This window comes from Lepidochelys kempii, chromosome 20 (genome assembly GCF_965140285.1).
Source record: "Lepidochelys kempii isolate rLepKem1 chromosome 20, rLepKem1.hap1, whole genome shotgun sequence".
Classification (NCBI taxonomy): domain Eukaryota; kingdom Metazoa; phylum Chordata; order Testudines; family Cheloniidae; genus Lepidochelys; species Lepidochelys kempii.
In genome coordinates, this window is record NC_136399.1 from 14,081,789 (window position 1) to 14,091,038 (window position 9,250).

Below are 9,250 nucleotides of genomic sequence, written 5' to 3' on the forward strand. Positions count from 1 at the left end.
TGCTGACCCTTTCCGAGAAGGGGTGACCAGAACTGCACACAGGTCTGGGTGAGGGTGTCCCATTGATTTATAGAGAGGCACGATAACATTCGCTGTATTATTCTCTGGCCCTTTCCCTATGCATCCTAACATCTTGTTTGCTTTGCTGACCACGGCTGCACATTGAGCAGAGCTCTCCATGGAGCTGTCCACAGCGATGGCCAAGTCTTTGTTCTGTTTACTACAGCTAGTTTTGAACCAGTCGTGTGTATGAATAGTCCAAGTTAGTCTCTCCAATGGGCATCACTTTGCATTTGTCAACACTGAATTTTATCTGCAATTGTTTTGCCCATGCCCCTGGTTGCTGTGATCTCCTGAAGTTCTTCACAGTCTTCCGTGGACATGTCTCACATCAATAATTTTGTATCACTACAAATTTTGCTCCTCCCCTTCTCCAGGTCCTTAATAAATGCTGTAAACAGCATGGGATGTAGTACAGAGACTTGATCCCCCATGGTTCATCTTTTGCCATGATGACAATTCACCATTCGTTCCTACGTTGTTTTCTTAGCCAGTATCTGATCTATGACAATACTCTGCCTCTCACCCCATGACGACTTGGCTTCTTTAGTAGCCTCTTGTGGGGGACCTTGACAAAGGCCCTTTGAAAGTCTAGATCAAATGCACAGAGTTTCAGAGAGTTTAAGAGTAGAAGGGACCTTAGATCACCTAGCCTGACCTCCTGGGTAGCACAGGCCCTTACATTCCACCCAGTTACTCCTGTATTGAGAGCAAAGACTTGAGTTAGATTAAACTACTTTAGTCCTTGGGAGACTAAACTGTTGTGAGTCACAAGCAAAGGACAGGAGAGACTGAGATGCCACTAATCCCTGAGGCCCCTGCAGATTAGGTTTTTTAGGTGATTAGGTGGCATATGCCCAAATTCTAGCAGGCAAACAATCCCAAAGGCAAACCCCCCCCCTCCCCAAAAAAACCCCTAAGGTCCCTGACAGATTTACCTGGGCGGGGGGGATTCCTGGCCATCCATTGTGTGTTGTGCATACACTCATAATCTGCAAGCAAGGCATGTGTGTGTGAGTGCATTTGTGAGTATGTATATGAGGAGCATACATCGGGGGATGCATCATGGGTATGCAAGTATATGTAAAATGTGTGTGCATATAAGTATGTGCTGAGAGATTTTCTGTATGTCCTCCCTGCTGCGCACTCTGAGACGCATTCCCTTTTTAATAAATCTGTTGCAGTCATCTCCAGATTTAGCAGCTCATGCCCCTGCCTTCCCCCCTTTAAATCTTATTTGGAAGCTTTTAGCTGATACATTAGCCCAATAAAGCCTAACAATTGGAGAGAAACCCAATACCTCTCCCCATTCTGCCCCCTTCTTCTCTGAGATCAAACAGGCTTGAATCGGAATAGAATTTCCTCTGAGAAAATGAGTAAAATCTGTGGCTCACATCCGCCAGCCAGCAGCTCCCCAGTGTGGGCTCCCCACTTGGAGTTTGCTCAGAAGTTTCGTTCTCCATGTTTTTGGGTGGGGAAAAGGGGCTGTGGTTGTGACACGATTATGCGGGGGCTTTGCCCTACAGCCCTTCCCAGCACAGAGCTCAGGTTTGCATCCAAGAACCCAATTCTCCTCTCACTGCAATGAAATCTGGAATGACTCCCCTGAGGTTAGTGGCATTGCATTGGTGTGAGTGAAAGGCGCCTCAGCCACTCAGGGTATGTCATGAGTGGAATTAAAAACCTGCAGCCAGCTCGGGCTAAGGTGCTATTTAATTGTAATCAAACTTTGCAGGATCCAGAATTAAATAATCTAAACTGCAATTAAACAGACTCTTAGCCCGAGCCCTGTGAGCCCTTGTCAGCTGGCATAGGCCAACCCAGGGTTTTTAATTGCAGTGATCTCCAGGCTTCCCCAGCCACACAGGGTGCCATTGACTGGGTGGGTTTTGTGACATGTCGCATGTGAAATGTCCAGGCCGGTGACACTGTCTCTGGAGTGGCATGACTGAGTCAGGCACTTCCGCTTGCTGCAGCCCAGCAATCCATGGCTAGTTAGCAAAGTTCCGCAGCACATGAAAGATCCTGCTATGGCGCTCAGGAAATGGGCCTCAAACCCGACTCCAAAGCACCAGCAACTCATTCCATCCGTGGAGGGGATTGTTTCCTTTCATCCTCAGCCAGGAGTTTAACCGATCTTTCGTCTCTTCCCAGACAGGGCTTTGAAGGCTTGCCGGGCCCCCCCACATGTGTTGCTGGGGGTGGGGACAGTGCCTGCTCTGGGACTGGTGGGGGGGGGGCATGGAAAGCAGCCCAGGAGAGAACGATTCCATCCCCAGAAGAGTAGGGATGTTCAAATGGACAGTGCACAATGTGTGGGTAAGTGTTTGGGGGGTTGCAATGAAGTGATCCCCTCAGACTGTGCAGACTTGGTCCCTGAGCCAGGCTCCCTGCCCCATGGAGGGGTGGGTGCAGGCAGCCAGCAAGGGAGAACCCCGGGGTGGCTGGGCCTCATGCAAACTGCCACTAAAGTGACAGTGAGACAGGCAGTGGGTGGGCCGGAGGGGTACAAAGTGTGTGTGTGGGCTCAATAAGCCAGCTGCCTCCATGGGTAGGTGCATATTGCTGTAATTCACACTGGGCTGGGCTAGGCACCACATCAATCCCACAGCCTGGGGCTGGGCCCCTACACAGGCCTGTACCGCAGGAGCACTTCGCAGCAGGCAGGGGACAGGGCTGCTTCACGGAGCAGTGAGGGGCTTAGAGGGGCATTTATAAAACCAAAGAGCACAGGCTTGTGGCACTGGTGTGTATAGTGGAACGCTGCCCCCATCCTGAGGGGGCAGTGGGGGTGGGGTCCATGCTGCACCCATTGTGAGCTCTGTGGTTGTTTTACACTGCCTTAGGTCTCTATGATGATGGGTTGTTGAGAGGCCAGTGTCCCAGTGTCACTGCTGCATATCTGGGAGTCTAAACTGGTGTAAATATGGCACCCTGTCTGGGGGCAGCACCACACCAAGGCCTGGCTAGGGGTGTAGAGGACACGGGCTAGAGGGTTTCTGTAATGTAGACACTGGAGGTTAGAATCATAGAATCATAGAATATCAGGGTTGGAAGGGACCTCAGGAGGTCATCTAGTCCAACCCCCTGCTTAAAGCAGGGCCAATCCCCAATTTTTGCCCCAGATATGTAAATGGCCCCCTCAAGGATTGAACTCACAACCCTGGGTTTAGCAGGCCAATGCTCAAACCACTGAGCTATCCCTCCCCCAACTGAGCTATCCCTCCCCCTTCCAAAGGTTAGTCGAATCCCTTTGGAATCTTGTCAAGTTTTTTATCTCAGTGACTTCCTGTAGCATGGAGTTCCACAGGCTAATTATACAGAGATTGTGTGTAAAGTGTTTCCATTGATCAGTTTTGAATTTGCCATTAATTGAATTTATTCATTCATTATTGTATATAGTGGATAAAGCACCGGACTGGGACTCAGGAGAGCTGGGTTCTATTTCTGGCTCTGCCCCTGGCCTCCTGGGTGACCCTTCCCCTCTCCGTGCCTCAGTTTCCTCATCTGTAAAATGGGGGTAGAGATAGTGACCTCCTTAGTAGAGTGCTTTGAGATCTGCTGATGCAAAGCGCTAGGTAACAGCTAGGTATTTACTATTATTATGTTGTTGTTATTATTATATACTTTTATCTCACATTTCTTTGGCACCTTCTATCCAAGCAAATCTCAAGCCATTTTACAAATTTTACTATTTTTTCCCATTATCCTGCCAGCTCCATTCATCCAGTATGTGACAGATATTGGACACACTGCTTAACGCACCTACTCAGAAATCATGACAAGAACTCGGATACAACAGAAATAAATTATACACGTTTCCCCTTCATTGGTGACTAGTTTCCTTTGTCCACTAGTCAGCCTGCTCCACTTGTGATGCATCATCATCCCATAGGGAACATTCTTCTACATGCCTTAAATAACCAAAACTCCTATTTGAACGTTGGGGAGTGGGGCTCACCAAAAGAGCTTGAACTTTGTGTTGATTTTGAATCCCTGGTAATGAAGCTGTTCATATAAAAACAACCTACCATTTCTCAGAAGGTACATATGTCTATCTGTACAGCTTTCGTTACCCTGGTCTCTGAGGCCCTTGGATTGTTTAGGGAGCAGCCAATGGAAAACAATTTTGAACTCTTGGCAACTGTGATCTGTTACTTCCAAAGTTCCTGGTGTTAGGGTGACCCACCTTTTCAAAATGCAAAAATGGGACACATGCAGGAGCCCTACCCCTGCCATGCCCCCACCCCTTGCTCCTCCTCTTCCCCCCAAGGCCCTGCCCCCTGGCTAGGCCAGAAGTGGGAGCTGGTCTGTGGTAAGAGCCTCACAGGGAGCTGGGCTGCTGTGGGGAGCCCTGGACCCTCCAGGGCAGCTCTTATCATGGCCCAGCTTTAGGCCTGACGGGGGGCAGAGCCTCAAGGGAAAGAGGAGGAACAGGGGGCAAGGCCCTGTGGCAAGGGGGGACTAAGGCCCACCTCAGCCCCCCACCCGCCCACCAGGAAGAGGCTGGCATTGCCCCTGAGCCTCAGGCAGGTGCAGAGCAGTGCTGCAGGGAGTCCAGGACTGTCACAATTGTTCAGTCCAGGACAGGGACTTGAAATGTGCATTTTGGGACCTTCCTGCCCATTTAGGGATGGGTGGTTACCCTACCTGGTGTGTGTTGGACCTAGCTTCTATTGCTCTGTCAGTGGAGGAGCTACAGTTTCCCATGCCACTCGAGATCCCTCACAGTTCCTGTGGCATACGTACAGGGACACCCGCCCTAAACGATGCGAGGGACCAAAAATAGCTGGTTGCTTAGCAGAGATGGGTCTCCAGCTAAACTGTGCTACAAAGTGTGGGGACATGGCCATTTGTCTTGTATTACGCTAATCATTTATTATTTGCATAGCTCAGGGCCCATTGTGCTGGGCACTGCAAATACAGTCAGTCAGCCCTGGCTCCGAAGAACCTGCTGCCTGAACAGAGAGAAGCTGGCAATAAGGCTGGATTATCACCCTGTTTGATAGCAGGGGCGCTGTGGGACAGACTGGTGAAGGAACAGATTTTCCAGAGCACTCAGCATGCAGCAGCTCCTCTTGCTTTCACTTGTGGGGGGAAGAATTCATCTTTCTCAGAGAGAGCTGTTGGGTGCTGAGCTCTTAGGCCAGAATTTCCAAAGTGATGTTTTTAAGGTCCTCCAGGACTGTGCAGCAGATCCAGGAACTGAGCCCAGGACCGTTCCTCACCTCATCCCCAAGCTCCTCTTCCTTTTTGGGTTTGGCTGTGCCATGTTTCCGACAGTTTGTTCTCCTAACTCACCATGTCTGGTGCTCATACTGTCCAGAGATGCATATTAGCCACAGTAGGTTTGGAGGAGAAAGGGAGGGATTTGTGTGTAAAAGGCACAGTGTCTCTGGTCAATACCACGTGCAGGTGAAAATTCTGGTGCCCAGCTCCTCCACGGGGAGAAGTTTGCAAACCATGTCCTCCCTCCAGGCCAGCTCCACTCTCCGGCCTAGCAGAACCACAGATACACCCTGTCAGATGAGTTGTTTCTCTTGCAGAGAAAGAACATTCCCAGGATCTCTGCTCCACTGCTAACAAGTTTTTGAACAAGTTTCACTTTCATTGTGAGCATCCCTCTCCCCCACAGATACTTGGACACATTTTCCTGGCATTGTTCACGTTGACTCCATGTTTCTCTATGAAGGCTATTGCGGTGTGCGGGCATCCATGCCCGCAGGCATTGCTTTAAGACTGTGTGCTGGCAGCCAGGGATGGCTAAAACATACAGCATCCTTTTGGGGATGTGTAGAGAGGGATAACTGAGTGCTAAGAAATGCATGTTCTACTCAACCCAATTCCTTTAAGAGAACAGGTCCAAGAGAACCTATTCTGTACACGGAGGAGCATGGGGGTGGGAATACAAGGCCTCCTCCTTCAGGTAACACTAGGATCGGGACACACTGTTGTGCAATCACATGCAGCATTTTCATTGTTCATTGTTTTCATGATCTGTTAACCTAAGTCAACTTGTTTCCACACAGTTTTGCACATGCCCACACCTACATTTGTCTTCCTGCTGATGGAAGCTCCCTTTTACAGTGACACCATGACACTGCCTCCCCAAGCAATGCAGAGCTACAGTCAACCTACTTCCATCAACATAGCGTTAGTGCAGACACTGCATTGCCTGTGTTGACTCTAAGCGTGCTCCAGCAGCTGTCCCACAATGCGCCTGTCTACAACAGTGGTTGCTGTGGTTACAGTTTTGAACTGCCACTGGCAGCCACTGGCAGTCTGCCCCTCCCTTTAACCCCTGGTGTGATTGCCTGCCATGGCGAGCACAGCTACCAGCCTCACTTTGCAAGCATCCAACCGTGCCAGCTCCACCCACCTTCAGAGTTACGAGGAGCAGGAAAGGAGTCTTTGATCTTTGGCCTGGGAAGAGATGCTGTGCAGGCCCAGCTAAGGAGCAGTCAAAGAAATATAGACATCTATCTGCAGAGTGCACAAGTGGTGCCAAAACTGAGGCATGACAAGGATGAGTAGCAGTGCCCGGTGAAAGGAATATGGGCAGGCATCTCAGAAGGCAAGGGAGGGCAACAACAAATGTGGGGCCACCCTGCAAACCTGCTGCTTCCACAAGGAACTGTGTGTCATACTTGGTGGGGACCCCACCCGCACGCCGCATGTGATTGTGAGCACTTGGCGAGAGCCTGATGTGGAGACCCCTATAGGGAACAGCAAGGAGGGGAGGGGCAGGAGAGGAGAGCCAGGAGCTGTTTGAAACTCAGCTGGAGTAAAGCCAGGAGAGCGCAGAAGAGCCTGTCGCTGAAAGAGAAGGGAGTTCAGTAAGAGCACGCATGCATTATCCTCATCAACACTGTTTACCTTTTCGTTACCCAAAATCTCCTCTTCCTCCCCAATGTGCTTCCCGGTTTAAAATGCTGCCCATCCCATCCTCGTGTTTATAGAACAAAGGCCTCAACATTTGATTCCTCACTTGACTTGTAAAAAGCTAGAAAATACATTTTAAAAAACTAGCATGGTAGCCCAAATTACACAGTCCACGTCAGCCCAGTGTCCCGTGCTCGGACAGAGGTAGAAGGAAGAGGTAGAGGCTGCATCTGCTTTGGCTTGTCAGGGGTGGGAGGGCACAATTCTCCCCCTGCAAAGTAGGGCAACTCATAGGAGGGACACAAAGGGGGGCACCAGCTAAAGGGGGGCATGTGACCCCCCCACGCTCTCCCCATCCCACATTACCTGAGGAGGGGGGCCTCTCTCCTCCTGCTGCGCCAGATACTGATTTCAGGAAAAAGGAGGGCGGCACCACGCTGGCAGCTCCTCCAGTGTGGCTGAACTGCCCCCAGCCCTTCCACACAGCTGCGTTTCCTGGGGTCTGTACAGCCCCGCCGGAGGACAGGGCCGGGAGCTGCCGGTGCAGGGCACTGGCTCCTGAAAGCAGTGGTCCCACATTCTGCTCCTTTCGCCACTGCGGGTCCCAGGAGAGCCCAGCGGTTCAGTTCAGCGCTGCAGGGCTCTCCCAGGAACCACAGCAGCAAAAGGAGCAGAGCATGGGGTCACCAGGCGATCCCTCACTGGCAGCTCCTCCGGTGCAGCTGTACCAGTACCGCCCCCAGCCCTGTCCTCTGGCTGGGCTGTACAGACCCCAGGAGACGCAGCTGCATGGAAGGACTGGGGCTGGGGGCAGTACAGCTGTGCTGGAGGAGCTGCCAGCTTGGGTCTGCCCGGCAGCCCCATGTTCTACTCCTTTTGCCGCTGCAGTTCCCTGCTGAATGTGAGTCTGGGGAGGGGCATGTGTCCCTTCTTGACCCTCTCAGGCGTTGCCTTTCAGCTGTCTCGATGAAACAATCATGGAGATACTCTGCAATCCTCTCCCGAATATTTCTAGGGATGGCGGCCTTGTTTCTGCCCTGGCGATAGGAGGCATTCACACACCGTTCTGCAGTGAGTTCCGTTGGCACCATTGCAATAAACAGGCTAGGAGCACATGGGCCTGGGTGGCTTTGGGACACTTGCAGCAACTGTGTTCTCTGGGCCTTTGTCACCCTCAGGAGAGAGATATCAGCCAGAATCACCATGGCCTGCGAAAATAGTGGCAATATTCACTGCACTTTCCCTATACTCATATCCAAGGTGCCCATCAGCAACAGTCCCCCGCACCGTACTCACCATGGCTTGAGCTGCAGAGCAGAGCTGTGGCAAAGTACTCCAAAGGAAAAGTGACCATTAGCATTTCTTATTAAAGGGTTTTAGGGGAATAATATAAAGGAGTCTTGAGACATGTCTTCCCGTTTCCATTGCAACTGTAAATCTAATGCGGTATCTGTCTGTTTTAATCAGCAGCCTCTGGTGTGGTGGCCTTGACAGGTGTCCCCACCCTGCCTGCTGAACACTTGACCTGGATCAGGCGAAGAAAGAAACAGACCAGGAAGGATATATTCTGCGAGATTCTCCAGTCCACTACAGCTGCTGACTATGAACACAGGGGCTGGAGGGGCCAAATGGACGAGAGCAGGGTAAAGGATCAGGAATGGGGAGATCAGTTGCAGTTGCACTGGGACATTACAGCTTTGCTCAGGCAACAAACGTTATTGAGCTGCATGCTCTACTCCTGGGGGCATTCTGCGCCAAAAAATTAAAAATTCTGTGCACAATATTTTAAAAATTCTGCAAAATTCTGCAAGTTTTATTTGTCAATAAATAAATGCAGAGGCTCCAACATGGCAGTGGAGAACACAGGCCACTGGCTGTACGAAGATGGGAGATCACCTTGCAGCCCCCCCAAACCCACGGGACACGGACTCAGTGGTGAGCCTGCACCCAACCCTGACACAGCACAACACCTGGGCCTGCCCCAGAAACACCTGGGGGCCCTGCCCCTCTGTGCCAGGCACACCAGGTGTGGGGCAGGCAGGCTCAACCAGGCAGGATCTAAGTGTGGAGGGATCCAGGTGTGGGATGAGAGGGTTCTGTGTGAGACAATCTGGGTGCAGGCAGGTCAGTGGGGGGTCTAGGTGTGGGGGGATCTGGATGTACAGAGGCTCGTTGGGGGGTTCCAGGTGCAGGGGCAATGGGACTCTGCAGGGGATTCCAGCGGAAAGTGATGGGGGCTCAGTGGAGGGGTCTGGGTGTGGGGGTCTCAGCAGAGGGGCCTGGGGGAGTGGCGCTTGGTGGAGTGGGG